Source organism: Ranitomeya variabilis, chromosome 4 (genome assembly GCF_051348905.1).
Source record: "Ranitomeya variabilis isolate aRanVar5 chromosome 4, aRanVar5.hap1, whole genome shotgun sequence".
Classification (NCBI taxonomy): domain Eukaryota; kingdom Metazoa; phylum Chordata; class Amphibia; order Anura; family Dendrobatidae; genus Ranitomeya; species Ranitomeya variabilis.
Genome location: NC_135235.1, coordinates 293,797,036 through 293,811,069, shown reverse-complemented (window position 1 = coordinate 293,811,069; position 14,034 = coordinate 293,797,036). Strand labels below are relative to the sequence as shown.

The following is a 14,034-nucleotide window of genomic DNA, read 5'->3' as shown; positions in this document are numbered from 1 at the left end:
TGTATTAGCGACAGATGGTCATCAGTTTCATCCGTCGTGCACTGGATCTGTCGGAAAATAGCGGTCCGTCGGGCGTTCAGAGGAACGTTTTTCCGCACGTCGGAAAATCGCTCAGGGATGGGTCCTGCGCTGTCCATCGTTGGCTATAATGGAAGCCTATGGACGCAGGATCCGTCGCTGACCGTCAAACACAGGAATCCAGCGACGTATCCCGTTTTTTCACTCTGAGCATGCCCGGAAGGATTTTCAAGTCAGGGAAATTTCAGGTCCTACCACAGTCGACGCATCTGTCACATTACTGGATGCGTTACATCCGTTTCCCAATCTTTTCCCAACGTCTGTCGATGCGTCGCGCCGACGCATCATGACGCCCGTCTCAAGATGGAAGTCTGAAGGAGGCCTTATAGATTACTGACATATCCAATGGACCAGGTCCTGTGAATTGATTCACACCAACACTAGTTCGTAAGATACTGACCTTGAGATTTTAACAATGGCACATTGAAACCCAAAATTATAAGAAAATAATATAATACAGGTCCTTCTCAAAAAATTAGCATATAGTGTTAAATTTCATTATTTACCATAATGTAATGATTACAATTAAACTTTCATATATTATAGATTCATTATCCACCAACTGAAATTTGTCAGGTCTTTTATTGTTTTAATACTGATGATTTTGGCATACAACTCCTGATAACCCAAAAAACCTGTCTCAATAAATTAGCATATCAAGAAAAGGTTCTCTAAATGACCTATTACCCTAATCTTCTGAATCAACTAATTAACTCTAAACACATGCAAAAGATACCTGAGGCTTTTAAAAACTCCCTGCCTGGTTCATTACTCAAAACCCCCATCATGGGTAAGACTAGCGACCTGACAGATGTCAAGAAGGCCATCATTGACACCCTCAAGCAAGAGGGTAAGACCCAGAAAGAAATTTCTCAACAAATAGGCTGTTCCCAGAGTGCTGTATCAAGGCACCTCAATGGTAAGTCTGTTGGAAGGAAACAATGTGGCAGAAAACGCTGTACAACGAGAAGAGGTGACCGGACCCTGAGGAAGATTGTGGAGAAGGACCGATTCCAGACCTTGGGGAACCTGAGGAAGCAGTGGACTGAGTCTGGTGTGGAAACATCCAGAGCCACCGTGCACAGGCGTGTGCAGGAAATGGGCTACAGGTGCCGCATTCCCCAAGTAAAGCCACTTTTGAACCATAAACAGCGGCAGAAGCGCCTGACCTGGGCTACAGAGAAGCAGCACTGGACTGTTGCTAAGTGGTCCCAAGTACTTTTTTCTGATGAAAGCAAATTTTGCATGTCATTCGGAAATCAAGGTGCCAGAGTCTGGAGGAAGACTGGGGAGAAGGAAATGCCAAAATGCCTGAAGTCCAGTGTCAAGTACCCACAGTCAGTGATGGTGTGGGGTGCCATGTCAGCTGCTGGTGTTGGTCCACTGTGTTTCATCAAGGGCAGGGTCAATGCAGCTAGCTATCAGGAGATTTTGGAGCACTTCATGCTTCCATCGGCTGAAATGCTTTATGGAGATGAAGATTTCATTTTTCAGCACGACCTGGCACCTGCTCACAGTGCCAAAACCACTGGTAAATGGTTTACTGACCATGGTATTACTGTGCTCAATTGGCCTGCCAACTCTCCTGACCTGAACCCCATAGAGAATCTGTGGGATATTGTGAAGAGAAAGTTGAGAGACGCAAGACCCAACACTCTGGATGAGCTTAAGGCCGCTATTGAAGCATCCTGGGCCTCCATAACATCTCAGCAGTGTCACAGGCTGATTGCCTCCATGCCACGCCGCATTGAAGCAGTCATTTCTGCCAAAGGATTCCCGACCAAGTATTGAGTGCATAACTGAACATTGTTATTTGATGGTTTTTTTGTTTGGTATTAAAAAACACTTTTATTTGATTGGTCGGGTGAAATATGCTAATTTATTGAGACAGGTTTTTTGGGTTATCAGGAGTTGTATGCCAAAATCATCAGTATTAAAACAATAAAAGACCTGACAAATTTCAGTTGTCTATAATATCTATAAAATCTATAATATATGAAAGTTTAATTGTAATCATTACATTATGGTAAATAATGAAATTTAACACTATATGCTAATTTTTTGAGAAGGACCTGTATACTAAGATTCAAGGTTAATAATGGAATTAGGCGGCGGGGATGTATAGACGAGAAAATAATGTTTAATTCTTGAAACTTCCTCACTCATAAACCAAGACAGTTTGAGTCACCACATTCCTGTAATGGGGTTGTCCAGTAAAAACAATTTATTTCCTATCCAATGGATAGGTGATAACTTGCTAATTGTGGTGGTCCGACCTCTGGGACCCTCACAGATCGGTAAATTTACCAATTTTATCCCCATTAGAATGGAACGACAGTGCACCTGCTCGAACTGCACTTGGTTATTTCCAGCAGCCCCACTTAATTTTGTAACAGGGATCAAAGTTCCCCCGATATGTGATAACTTGTTTATGAGATCAAGAAATGCAAGACTGGGACTACTCTCGCAAGTGCTAATAAAGTCAGAACAATGGCGCAATGATGAGCTCCACTAGATACGGCGCCAATGAAGCCCAACGCCATGTTCAAGGCTATCATATATTCATACAATAAAAAATTAACTCATAGGTAACCATGAGGTTTTTACAGAAATGCGAGTGACCGAATGGTTAATGATTGCTGATGTATTTCTATTTATTGCTCTCATGAAGCAATTGTAGTCAGTGTGAGTCACGTCAGTGTACACACCAGAGATTTTGGGCTTGTCCTATTCCCTATAAGCAACACACCTAGATTAACATACACAGAGGTTTTTACCTGCTGAAATCAGGTTGTTGCTTTTATTAATTATTCTGTATTAATCACACTGATGATATGGCCATATCACATCAACATAACACAAGAAAACATTTCCCATTTTAGGGGTTTGAACCACAATCTAGAACACTATACCCATAGTAAAGAATGGTGGTATCTTCATATGTGGTTTTATTGGGGGTCCCTGTAGACATGAGGGCCCAGGTGCGACTGCTATCACCATGTGCTTTAATGAACTACTCCTCTTTTGCGACTCCCTAAATTATGATATATTGTCATAAGATGTATGAGCAATTGAGTAACCATTCAAGCTATGTGGCCATTATGGTTTACCAAGTAAAACCAAACTTTACAGGAACGATGAACGACATTACAAGGGGCCTCTACAGGGTTTGTCTAATGGGACATTTTCATAGCACAAAAAATTAACAACAGAAAAATAAACCCCAAATTGTGCGGAATTCTGACAAATCTCACTCTCTGCACTTCAAAAGTTTAATGTGTTGTTAATATCCACAACATAAATTGACATTGTGTGAATGCTACAGCGACGCTCAACTTAGAGCTCGTTCAGACATCTGTTTTTTTTACTATAATAGTTCACATGTCCTAAATTTTTCACAGATCTACAGGTCCATGCAAAATCATGGAGACATGTCCAATTTTTATCCAAAGTGTGAGATCAAAATCGGCAATGCAAGTCTATGACATCCAAGTGCCGTCCAACTTTCCTAGACTCAATACTTATTCAGACGGCCAAGCAAATCGGTCTAGGATTGAACTGCAATGCACAGACTGGACGCAGGTTCCCCAATCTGAGCGTGACCGTGCCGTTGAAATATATGAAGCGGTCAGGAGAGCCTTGGCCAGACTGTGCCCGGATGTCTGAATGAGCCCTTAGATTGGAGAAGGTGGAGAAAAATTGATGGCGCTCACACCAAACTTTAAAAAAATCCTGTTGAAACTCGGTCCAACTTTCTTATACGTGAAAATAACTGACATGTGAATGCGGCCTTATGCTGCATATTAACTCTGTAGTATGTGGATCAGCTCTTCTAAAACCTCACACTCAATGCTGCTACTGTTAGGCCGGCTTCACATATTCATTTTTTTTTTTTCTTGGTAGATAAATGGATTGATTTTCATCTGTGCTTTTCATTGGAATTTTTAGTTTGTGTGTCTATTTTTCTTATCAATATGCTGGACCTGGTTTTCACCCATTTTTGTCTGTAAGTCAGTTTTTACTATCAGTGTGGTACCCATTTTTCTCATCCAAAAAAGTAAAGAAATAAGATTTCCAAGCTTCTCCTACCCAATTAATGCAAAAAATAGACAGCACTCACATGACACACGGATTGTATCTGTATGCTATCAGTGCTTTTCACGGACCAAACGACTTGACTCCATGTTTTTGATCAAAATCGGACATGCCTCTGTTTTTTTTTTGTTTTTTTTTGCTTCTAAGCAATCCGCCCCCCCAAAAAAAGTGAACATGGTCATAGACTGTTATCGGTATTTCTTCTATCCATGGAAAACACAAATAAAACACATACGAGAGAAAATCAGACGCGTGAAAGGAGCCCTGTATGAAGATGGAAAATCTGCTACATGCAGACCTGTGTGATCATACCAATATGATAACCGAAGCTTCAGCTTCTTTAATAATTCAAGTGAGCATTTTCTTGATTTCCATACAAATCTTTAATAGTCCCACCTTGTTACAGGTAATGACATCTTGACTCATTACCAATTTATTTTCCTTCCGGAATTATGTAAGATTAAATACCAACAGGATATATAATGAGAAAAAAATATATAGATACAAGTTACGTGTCCGTTGAGTTTTCTTAATAATCAGTAGCACAGGTGGTGGAACAGTGAGAGAAATCTGGGAAATAACACTATTGTAATCACTCATCTTATATCTAAATATTTTATTACTATTTGTACTATCAATATTTTATTGTTTTTAGAATTATCATTAGCAGTAGTAATAGAAGTACCGTATTTTAAAAGCTTAATAATGAATGCAAAAGGAAAAATTATTTACATTTGACCTGTGCATCACTACACAAGATGGTGAATTATGTTATGTAATACACTGCTCAAAAAAATAAAGGGAACGCTTAAACAACAAAATATAACTCCAAGTATATCAAACTTCTGTGAAATCAAACTGGCCACTTAGGAAGCAACACTGTTTGACAATCAATTTCACATGCTGTTGTACAAATGGAATAGAAAACAGATGGAAATTATTGGCAACTATCAAGACACACTCAATAAAGGAGTGGTTCAGCAGGTGGGGACCACAGAACACATCTCAGTACCAATGCTTTCTGGCTGATGTTTTGGTCTCTTTTGAATGTTGGTTGTGCTTTCACACTCGTAGCATGAGACGGACTCTACAACTCACACAAGTGGCTCAGGTAGTGCAGCTCATCCAGGATGGCACCTCAATGCGAGCTGTGGCAAGAAGGTTTGCTGTGTCTTTCAGCGTAGTGTCCAGAGGCGCTACCAGGAGACAGGCCAGTACACCAGGAGATGTGGAGGGAGCCGTAGGAGGGCAACAACCCAGAAGCAGGACCGCTACCTCAGCCTTGTGCAAGGAAGAACGGGAGGAGTACTGCCAGAGCCCTGCAAAATGACCTCCAGCAGGCCACAAATGTGCATGTGTCTGCACAAACGGTGAGAAAACCGATTCCATGAGAATGGTCTGAGTGCTCACATCCCAACACTGTGCAGGACGCTTGGCATTTGCCACAGAACACCACGATTGGCAAATTCACCACTGGCGCCCTGTGCTCTTCACAGATGAAAGCAGGTTCACACTGAGCACATGTGACAGAGTCTGGAGACGCCGTGGAGAGCGATCTGCTGCCTGCAACATCCTTCAGCATGACCGGTTTGGCAGTGGGTCAGTAATGGTGTATGGTGGCATTTCTTTGGAGGGCCGCACAGCCCTCCATGTGCTCACCAGAGGTAGCCTGACTGCCATTAGGTACCGAGATGAGATCCTCAGACCCCTTGTGAGACCATATGCTGGTGCGGTTGGCCCTGGGTTTCTCCTAATGCAGGACAATGCCAGACCTCATGTGGCTGGAGTGTGTCAGCAGTTCCTGCAAGATGAAGGCATTGAAGCTATGGACTGGCCCGCCATCTGGGACATCATGTCTTGCACCATTCACCAACATCACGTTGCACCACAGACTGTCCAGGAGTTGGCAGATGCTTTAGTCCAGGTCTGGAAGGAGATCCGTCAGGAGACCATCCACCGCCTCATCAGGACTATGCCCAGGCATTGAAGGGAGGTCATGCAGGAACATGGAGGCCACACACACTACTGAGCATCATTCCATTGTCTTGAGGCATTTCCACTGAAGTTGGATGAGCCTGTAATTTGATTTTCCACTTTGATTTTGAGTATCATTTCAAATCCAGATCTCCATGGGATATTAATTTTGATTTACATTGATCATTTTTATGTTTTATTGTTCTCAACGCATTCCACTATGGAATGAATAAAGATTTGCAACTGGAATACTTAATTCAGTGTTATCTAGGATATGTTATTTGAGTGTTTCCTTTATTTTTTTGAGCAGTGTATATGAATATGATTTGTGTTGGGGGCATGGACTAAATAGTGATGAGCGAACGTGCTTAGATAAGGTGTTATCCGCCATGATCGGGTGCTAGCCGAGTGACTTTGGCGTGCTCGAAAAATATGTTCTAGTCCCCGCGTCTGCATGTCTCAATGGCTGTTAGACAATCCCTGCATGTGTTGCGACTGTCATAACAAGCAGGCTCTCCATTCATGTGTTGTGACTGTCCCACAGCCACGACACATGCAGCTGCGGAGCGGAACACCTGATTATCGGGAGCGCTCCAGGTATCCTGTTCCCGATGCAGCAATTCGGGAAGCACTATAGCTATTCGGATAAGGAGTTATCCGAAGCTATTCGCTCATCCCTCTTCTACATCAGTTAAAGACCTCCTCCATTTCCAACAATTTGGCTCATCATGTATATACAGTGAAGAGCAAAAGGGTAATAACGTTTTGAACATTTGACTTTTAGGCTCCAGATCTCATTATCCACTTTTGCTTTGAGCTTGAGGCTGCCATCATTTTATAGACAATCATCACGGCCTGAAAGTCAAAAGTTCAAAACATTGTTATCCTTTTGCTTGTCAGTGTATATGTAATAAGGGAGGACACTATGCAATAATGTATGGTGCAGAACATAATAAGGTAGCCCATTAAGAAACGTTGCTATACCTACAGAGGGGGGGGGGGGGTTGGTTTGTAAAGCAGACTGCTACTACCATCATCTCTCTTCAGGCCATACATTATAGATAGAGAATAAATATTTTCATCCGGTGACTTACTAGTGACGTCCCATCTGATTAGAATATAGAATTGAATTATTTGCAGCCGAGAACACATAAATAAATAAATAACTCACCTTCTTACCATCCCACGTGTCGACGCTTGCACGAGCTGCATAGGCCGCTTTTGCTGCTATGTAGATTGCACAATTACGTCAGCGCAATACCTGTGTCACAGGGAGGGAGGCAGATAGGGAGCCAGGGATAACTACCTTCTGCAACGTAAAGTGCAGAAATAATTGTATATGGCAGGTAGTGAAGCTATTGCTGACTACCTGCCTCGCCATCCTGCACCAACGCTCAAATTATAATGTGGCAATCTGGCCATGAACCCCCACGAACCTTGGGCCCCTCGCAGCTGCCCAGTTTGCCTGTATTATAATCCCCACTAACTGTATACATGGTTAAAGCTGTTTCTGAGAAAATTTGGGTGACAAGTAATAAACCTTTATAGTGACCCTAGAGATTCTAAGTATGTATGTGAACAGAGCTTAAGCATATGTGTCATTCAGCAATCTGGGAAATCTGTATGACAACACTTACTGGCCGCCTTTTTCTGTTGCCACATTTGTAAAAGGAAGTTGGAACAAAAGTAAAAGATCGTTGTTGAATAGAATTGGAAATTCCTAAGGAGTAACTGAAGGATTTACGTTGACTGATGATTTTGTGTAAAGAGCAGGATGATTCCTGTCATCTGGTATGAATTAGTTTACCCACTGGCTTGTATATAAGGGATTTTCATATGGAGACCAGATTCTCCATTTAACTCTTTCTATGAGAACATGGCTTGCAAACCCTTATGAGGGCTCGTGCAGACTATGTTATTATCAGTCTGAGTGCGAGCCGACAAAACATCAGATCACACTTGGACCAATGTCATGCTATGGGGCTGTGCACATATCTGACAGAGTCTGTCAGAAGAAAAAAATCGCCGCATACTCGAGTTTGGTCTAATATGCGGATTGCACCCAGTCATACAAGTCAATGAGTCTGTGGAAATCATTGGACTGCACTCGGATGACATCCGAGTGCAGTCCGATTTCCATGGACTGACAGAATGGAGAAGATGAAGACTTTTTTTTGTGTTGAAGATCTGTGGTAAATCAGTAATATCAGTAATATGCCACATTCACACGTTTAGTACTTGATCAGTATTTTACCTCAGTATTGATAAGCCAAAAGGGAGTGGAACAATCAGAGGAAAAGTATAATAGAAACACGTCACCACTTCTGTGTTTATCACCCACTCCTGGTTTTGGCTTATAAATACTGAGGTAAAATACTGACCAAATACTGAATGTGTGAATGTGGCCTTATCTAGACATACCATAAGTAGATTGAGAATTCACCCATAGCAACCATTTCGGTCTGATAAGTTGCTATGAACAACTCGTCTACTTTTACAATCATTTTGATAAATTCCTCCCATTGTATAATTCTATCTCTCCCATTACATATAATTTGATGTGCTTTCTTATACACGTGGCATCGGTACAGCAGTCTATGGGGCTATGTGATACCTCTGTATACCTCTAATTTCATACAGAAATTGTCTATTGTTGTCTATTGGATTGTAAAGCGCTGCGGAATATTTAAGCGCTATATAAAAAACAAGATTATTATTATTCTCAATCTGACAGAAAAAAAAATTGCCCCATGCTCCATACAAAGGCATATTGAGGAGCCATGGGCACTATTATATACTTAGTATATAGGAGGCATGTAGTATATAGCAGACAAATATTACGTGGCCTGTGCTATATACTATGTGGCTGCTATATACATACATATTCTAGAATACCAGATGCGTTAATACAGGCCACGCACTATATATAACACAGCCCACTTACTATATAACGCAGCCCACGCAGTATATAGCAGCCACGCAGTATATAACACAGGCCATGCAGTATATAACACAGGGCACATAGTATATAGCACAGCCCACGCAGTATATAACTGCACTGCCCTGAACAGTCAGTGCGGAGAGACGGGGCGCTGAGGAGCAGCGACGAGAGGTGAGTATGTGATATTTTGTTTTTATTGCCTCAGCAGCAGCATTACATGTGGCACAATGCTGTATGGAGCGTCTATGGGGCCATAAAAAACTGCATGGAGCATTACATGGGGCATCTATGGGGCCATAACTGCATGGAGCATTATATGGGCCATCTATGGGGCCATAACTGCATGGAGCATTATATGGGGCATCTATGGGGCCATAACTGCATGGAGCATTATATAGAGCATCGATGGGGCTATAACTACATGGAGCATTATATGGGGCATCTATGGGGCCATAAAGAACTGCATGGAGCATTATGTGGGGCATCTATGGGGCCATAACTGCATGAAGCATTATACTACGTGACTGGGCAAAATACTGCGTGACTGGGCAATGTACTACGTGGACATGCAATGTACTACGTGGGCTGCACAATGTACTGCGTGGCTGCGCAATGTACTGCGTGGGCTGTGCAATGTACTGCGTGACTGTGCAATATACTACGCATACATATTCTAGAATATCCGATGCGTTAGAATCGGGCCACCATCTAGTTATTATATAAAGCCCTATGGACGCTGTGTGCCACTATACGGGCCTTGTGCACCGAGCTCAGCCTAGCAGAAATTAGTTGCTAAAGTCCTTAGCAACCAATCAGAGCTCAGCTGTCATTTTTTTAACCCTTCTGTAAGAATGAAAGCTGCACTCTGATTGGTTGCTATGGACAACATGGCTGATTATAAACGTTACCGATCCTTGCCACCTATTTATATGGAGCAGGCCCTTTGCGCTGTGACAGATACAACTGTGTATACAATATTTGTGCCATAATTGCGTAAAAAAAAGTTATATGTCCGCTTGAGCGTAATTTTTTGTGCAACTTATGAAACAAAAAATGCTTTTCAAGATGCAAATACATCTTGTGCCCCGTTGTGTTTTGTAACTTTATAGCCTCGCCGTATTTTCAGCGAAGGCCAAAGTTCAATATCAACGTTAATTAAAGGAGCAATTTAGTGATATTCAATGACAGCAGTTGGAAAATTGTCTTTTTATTGTTCAATGCCTCTAAATAGAGGAAGTTCAGAATGGCGCTACAGTCAGTTTTAGGTTAACCCCTGAGTAGCCAGGATAGCTAAGCAAAAATCCCAACAGGGAGTCCCTGAGGTTGGCCCGAATTACAGCAAATCGGTTGGGCATTAGGACCTAGGAAGCCTCTCTTCCTCCTAGTTCCTGAAAGTGGGGGTGGGAGGGTGTGTGCAGCTCATTGCACCTTCCTAGTCTATCCTGCACTCACAGGAGCTGCTTTCAGGACCTTTTTTGGGGGATTCTTGAAAGTTTTGGATCAGTCTTGAGTTTTGGGGCCCCCTCATGATGCAATAATGTGAACGTGACCTGAAGGAGGTGAGTACAAGGCTGATTTCTCAGTAAACTGCCCACACCTGGCCACAGGTGACCAGCAGACCATTGAATATTCACACCTCTCCTTGTAGGTATTGTCCCAGACCTCTATAGAACACCACGTTCTATCATGGGGCGCGTAGTAGAGGGGCCCAATTACTATTGCCTACAAACTGGGCTTTTGAAGAATTGTATCACAAAGTTTCAAACTCTTTAAAAACAAAACCTTTTTATTCTTAAAGGCACATAAATAGAATCAAACTCTTAAAACTTTTAAAAAGTTCTGCCATATGAAGCGGCAGAACCAGAATTAAGTAAACCGAGCTACAAATGGACCCTGCATAATTTTAATATACGTTGGCCATATTGATTTGCCCAGATGAGGAGTCACTTGTAAGAATTCAGCGCGAACAATTTGTTGCATCGACTTGTCCGTGTCATAACCAGGCAGAATGTGGATTGATTTTTCGATCCTGGGGCTAGGCTTTATGTTAAATCATCAGGATGCTGATTCTTTAGGGGGGGGGGTCTGCTGCCTTATGTATGTGGGATGGTGTACAATACATAAAGGATCCACATTATGGCTGAAAGGGCTCGTTCATACAAGTGTTTTTTTGATCCGTAAGCCATGTAGACAGCAAACAGTCCAATGCAAGTGAATGGGGTACTCAGATGAATGTTTTACGTACAGATACGCGGTACATAAGATCACAGCAGGCACTATCCTGATTGAGTATTAAAGTCAATGGGCGCATTTAAAAAAACAATCGGAATATAGATCAACTGCATTTATTAACAGGAAACGGTGTTTCCTATTAAGTTTTAGATGTTTTAAAAGGATCAAAAATCATGTTTCTTCTGGATGAAAAACGGTCTAAGGCCTCATTCAGACGTCCATATTTTCCACGTACGAGAAGAACGGATCGATTATTCTGATCAGACTTTGATCAAAGTGTGGTCTGAGTGTCATCCATTTTTCTCATACATGTAAGGAAAAAAAAAAAAAAGTTTCTCCATCTTCATTCGGACAGTTCGTGAACATTGGGCCACCCTCGGATCGGATCCAAATGCAATCGTCTTTTCACGGGCCCATAGACATAATATTATTTATAATAGTATTATTATTATTACTTGCATTACCGACTTTAATCCAACACTCGGATCAAAATAGGACTTGTCTCGATATTTTCCGTGGACCACTCAGTCCGAGGATAAGCCGGACATGTAACAGCCCCATATAATATCATATGAAAAAAATGGATAGCAGTTGTATGAGAAAAACTGACGTCTGAATGAGCCCTTAAACACACTGTGCGGTTTTAGTGGATGCGACCTGGATCACCATATAATACTATGATGTTTGCTCCAGTAGAACCGCAAAGGTTTGTGTTGTGTTAAACATTTATAAAGTGTTTTTTTTTGTTTGTTTGTTTTTTTATCCATTCGATGGTTTATTGATGCTGAGAGTGAAGCGCACTTTGGGATATTCTGATCTGTTTAGTTATTTTGGCATAATAGCCTTTTATTGTGCAATTTTACCATTGTGCATTGCACTTAAATGTTTGAACAAGGTAATTTATTGTGTTTTTGTACTACTTTATATATTTGTGCTAAGACATCCACTACTGGTGATAAGCCTTGTTTGCCCTTTGTTGACTCCATTATTTTATTTTTTTTAAGCTGTTTTGTTGTTTTAACAAGATTTTATTTATTTTGGATTGTTTTATTTATTATACAACATGGTTGTATAGTCTCCTTCAGCAATACATGGGTCGTGACTCATTACTTGCCCAGTGTAATTGCACATTTATGGCCACCTTATGACTATGGGTTGAATGCCATATGGGTAAGTGTCCTTACACTACACTACATGATGTATCTAGATTAAGCAGCTCATTTATGGAGCTTTACTCATCTACTTTCAGGAAGTTCCCAGAACTGAAGATAAGGGAGATACAGCAGTGATAATGGGGGCAGGGATTTTTCCTGTAAAACACCACACTACAGACAGCCTCAATGTAGCCTGACACTGGCTGATAACTGGGTACAATAGAGCGCTCAGATTGCAAGCTTTTGAGTTTAGTGTCTCTTTAAAAGTTTGCACACCACAGTATACAGCGCAGGGCTGTTCATGAACATTACCCTACTCAGCACTGGAGAATGTGGCCTTATTAAGTGTTCCTTGTCACGTCATTGTGATGAATGCCAGTCTTTGTAGGGGGCACCCTGCTGTCCTGTTTGACTTATTGTAAAATTTATTCCAGTGTTTGGAAGCTAAAAAGCCAGCCAGCACTTTGGGGGGGAGGGAGGATCGTGTTGCAATACCACTAATCAAGGCCCACAAAAGCCTCTTGGGTTTCGCCTGTAAAGTTTGTATGAATGAATAGACAACGAAAGAAATATCACAGAATGGATCTCATCAGGCCTGTTAGGCTATGTGCGAACTTTAAGTATGTTCTTGCTGATATTTCTGCATCTCTTGGCAGGAAAACGCTGCAGCAAAAACGAGTTTTTTTTGTATGCGTTGTTTGCATGCATTTTTGTACAGAAATGAAGGCTTTTTTTTAGCTAAATAGACATTTTTTAAAAAAGTTTTGTGATGTAATTTCTTGGTTCAATACACGTAGCCCGATGGGAGCAGTAGTCTCATCAGCCCACTCCAGCTGACCTGCGGTCAGCTTTTTACCGCGGGTCACAGCTGCGGGGTCACGCTGACATTTGACAGCATGACCCTGCAGTGCCTCTGACCGACATTACCGGCTGTAGGGTTACCGCGGGTCACACTGACAGCATGACCTTCAGCGCTCTGACCGATGGTCTTACCGGTTGTAGTGTTACCGGGGGTCACAGTCACAGCTGCAGGATCACGCTGACATCTGACAGCATGACCCTGCAGTGCTCTGACTGATAGTACCTTCGGTAGTGTTACCGCGGGTCACGCTGACATCTGACAGCATGACCTTCAGCACTCTGACCGACATTCTTACCGGTGGTAGTGTTACCGCGGGTCACAGCTGCAGATCACGCTGACATCTGACAGCATGACCCTGCAGTGCTCTGACCGACAGTAGGTTACCGCGGGTCACGCTGACAGCAGGACCTTCAGCGCTCTGACCGATGGTCTTACCGGTGGTAGTGTTACCGCGGGTCACAGTCACAGCTGCAGGATCACGCTGACATCTGACAGTATGACCCTGCAATGCTCTGACCAACAGTACTGGCGGTAGTGTTACCACGGGTCACGCTGACATCTGACAGCATGACCTTCAGCGCTCTGACTGACGGTCTTACCGGCGGTTGCGTTGCCACCGACTAGAACCACCGCGCTGGTGTTTTCCCATGTTGTCACACAGATGACAGCGTCATTGTCATTGAATTAGCTTGTATAAG

The 14,034-nt window shown here is 42.3% G+C and overlaps 1 protein-coding gene across 1 annotated transcript in view; it reads left to right on the top strand.

The window, feature by feature from the left end:
- The first annotated feature begins 10,339 nt into the window (after positions 1 to 10,339).
- The window catches only part of TMEM51 (transmembrane protein 51), a 43,145-nt gene continuing 39,450 nt past the window's right edge, over positions 10,340 to 14,034 (top strand). The window contains exon 1 of the mRNA XM_077250228.1: positions 10,340 to 10,647. The gene's annotated coding sequence lies outside the window, so the exon portion shown is untranslated. The remainder of the gene's footprint in view (positions 10,648 to 14,034) is intronic.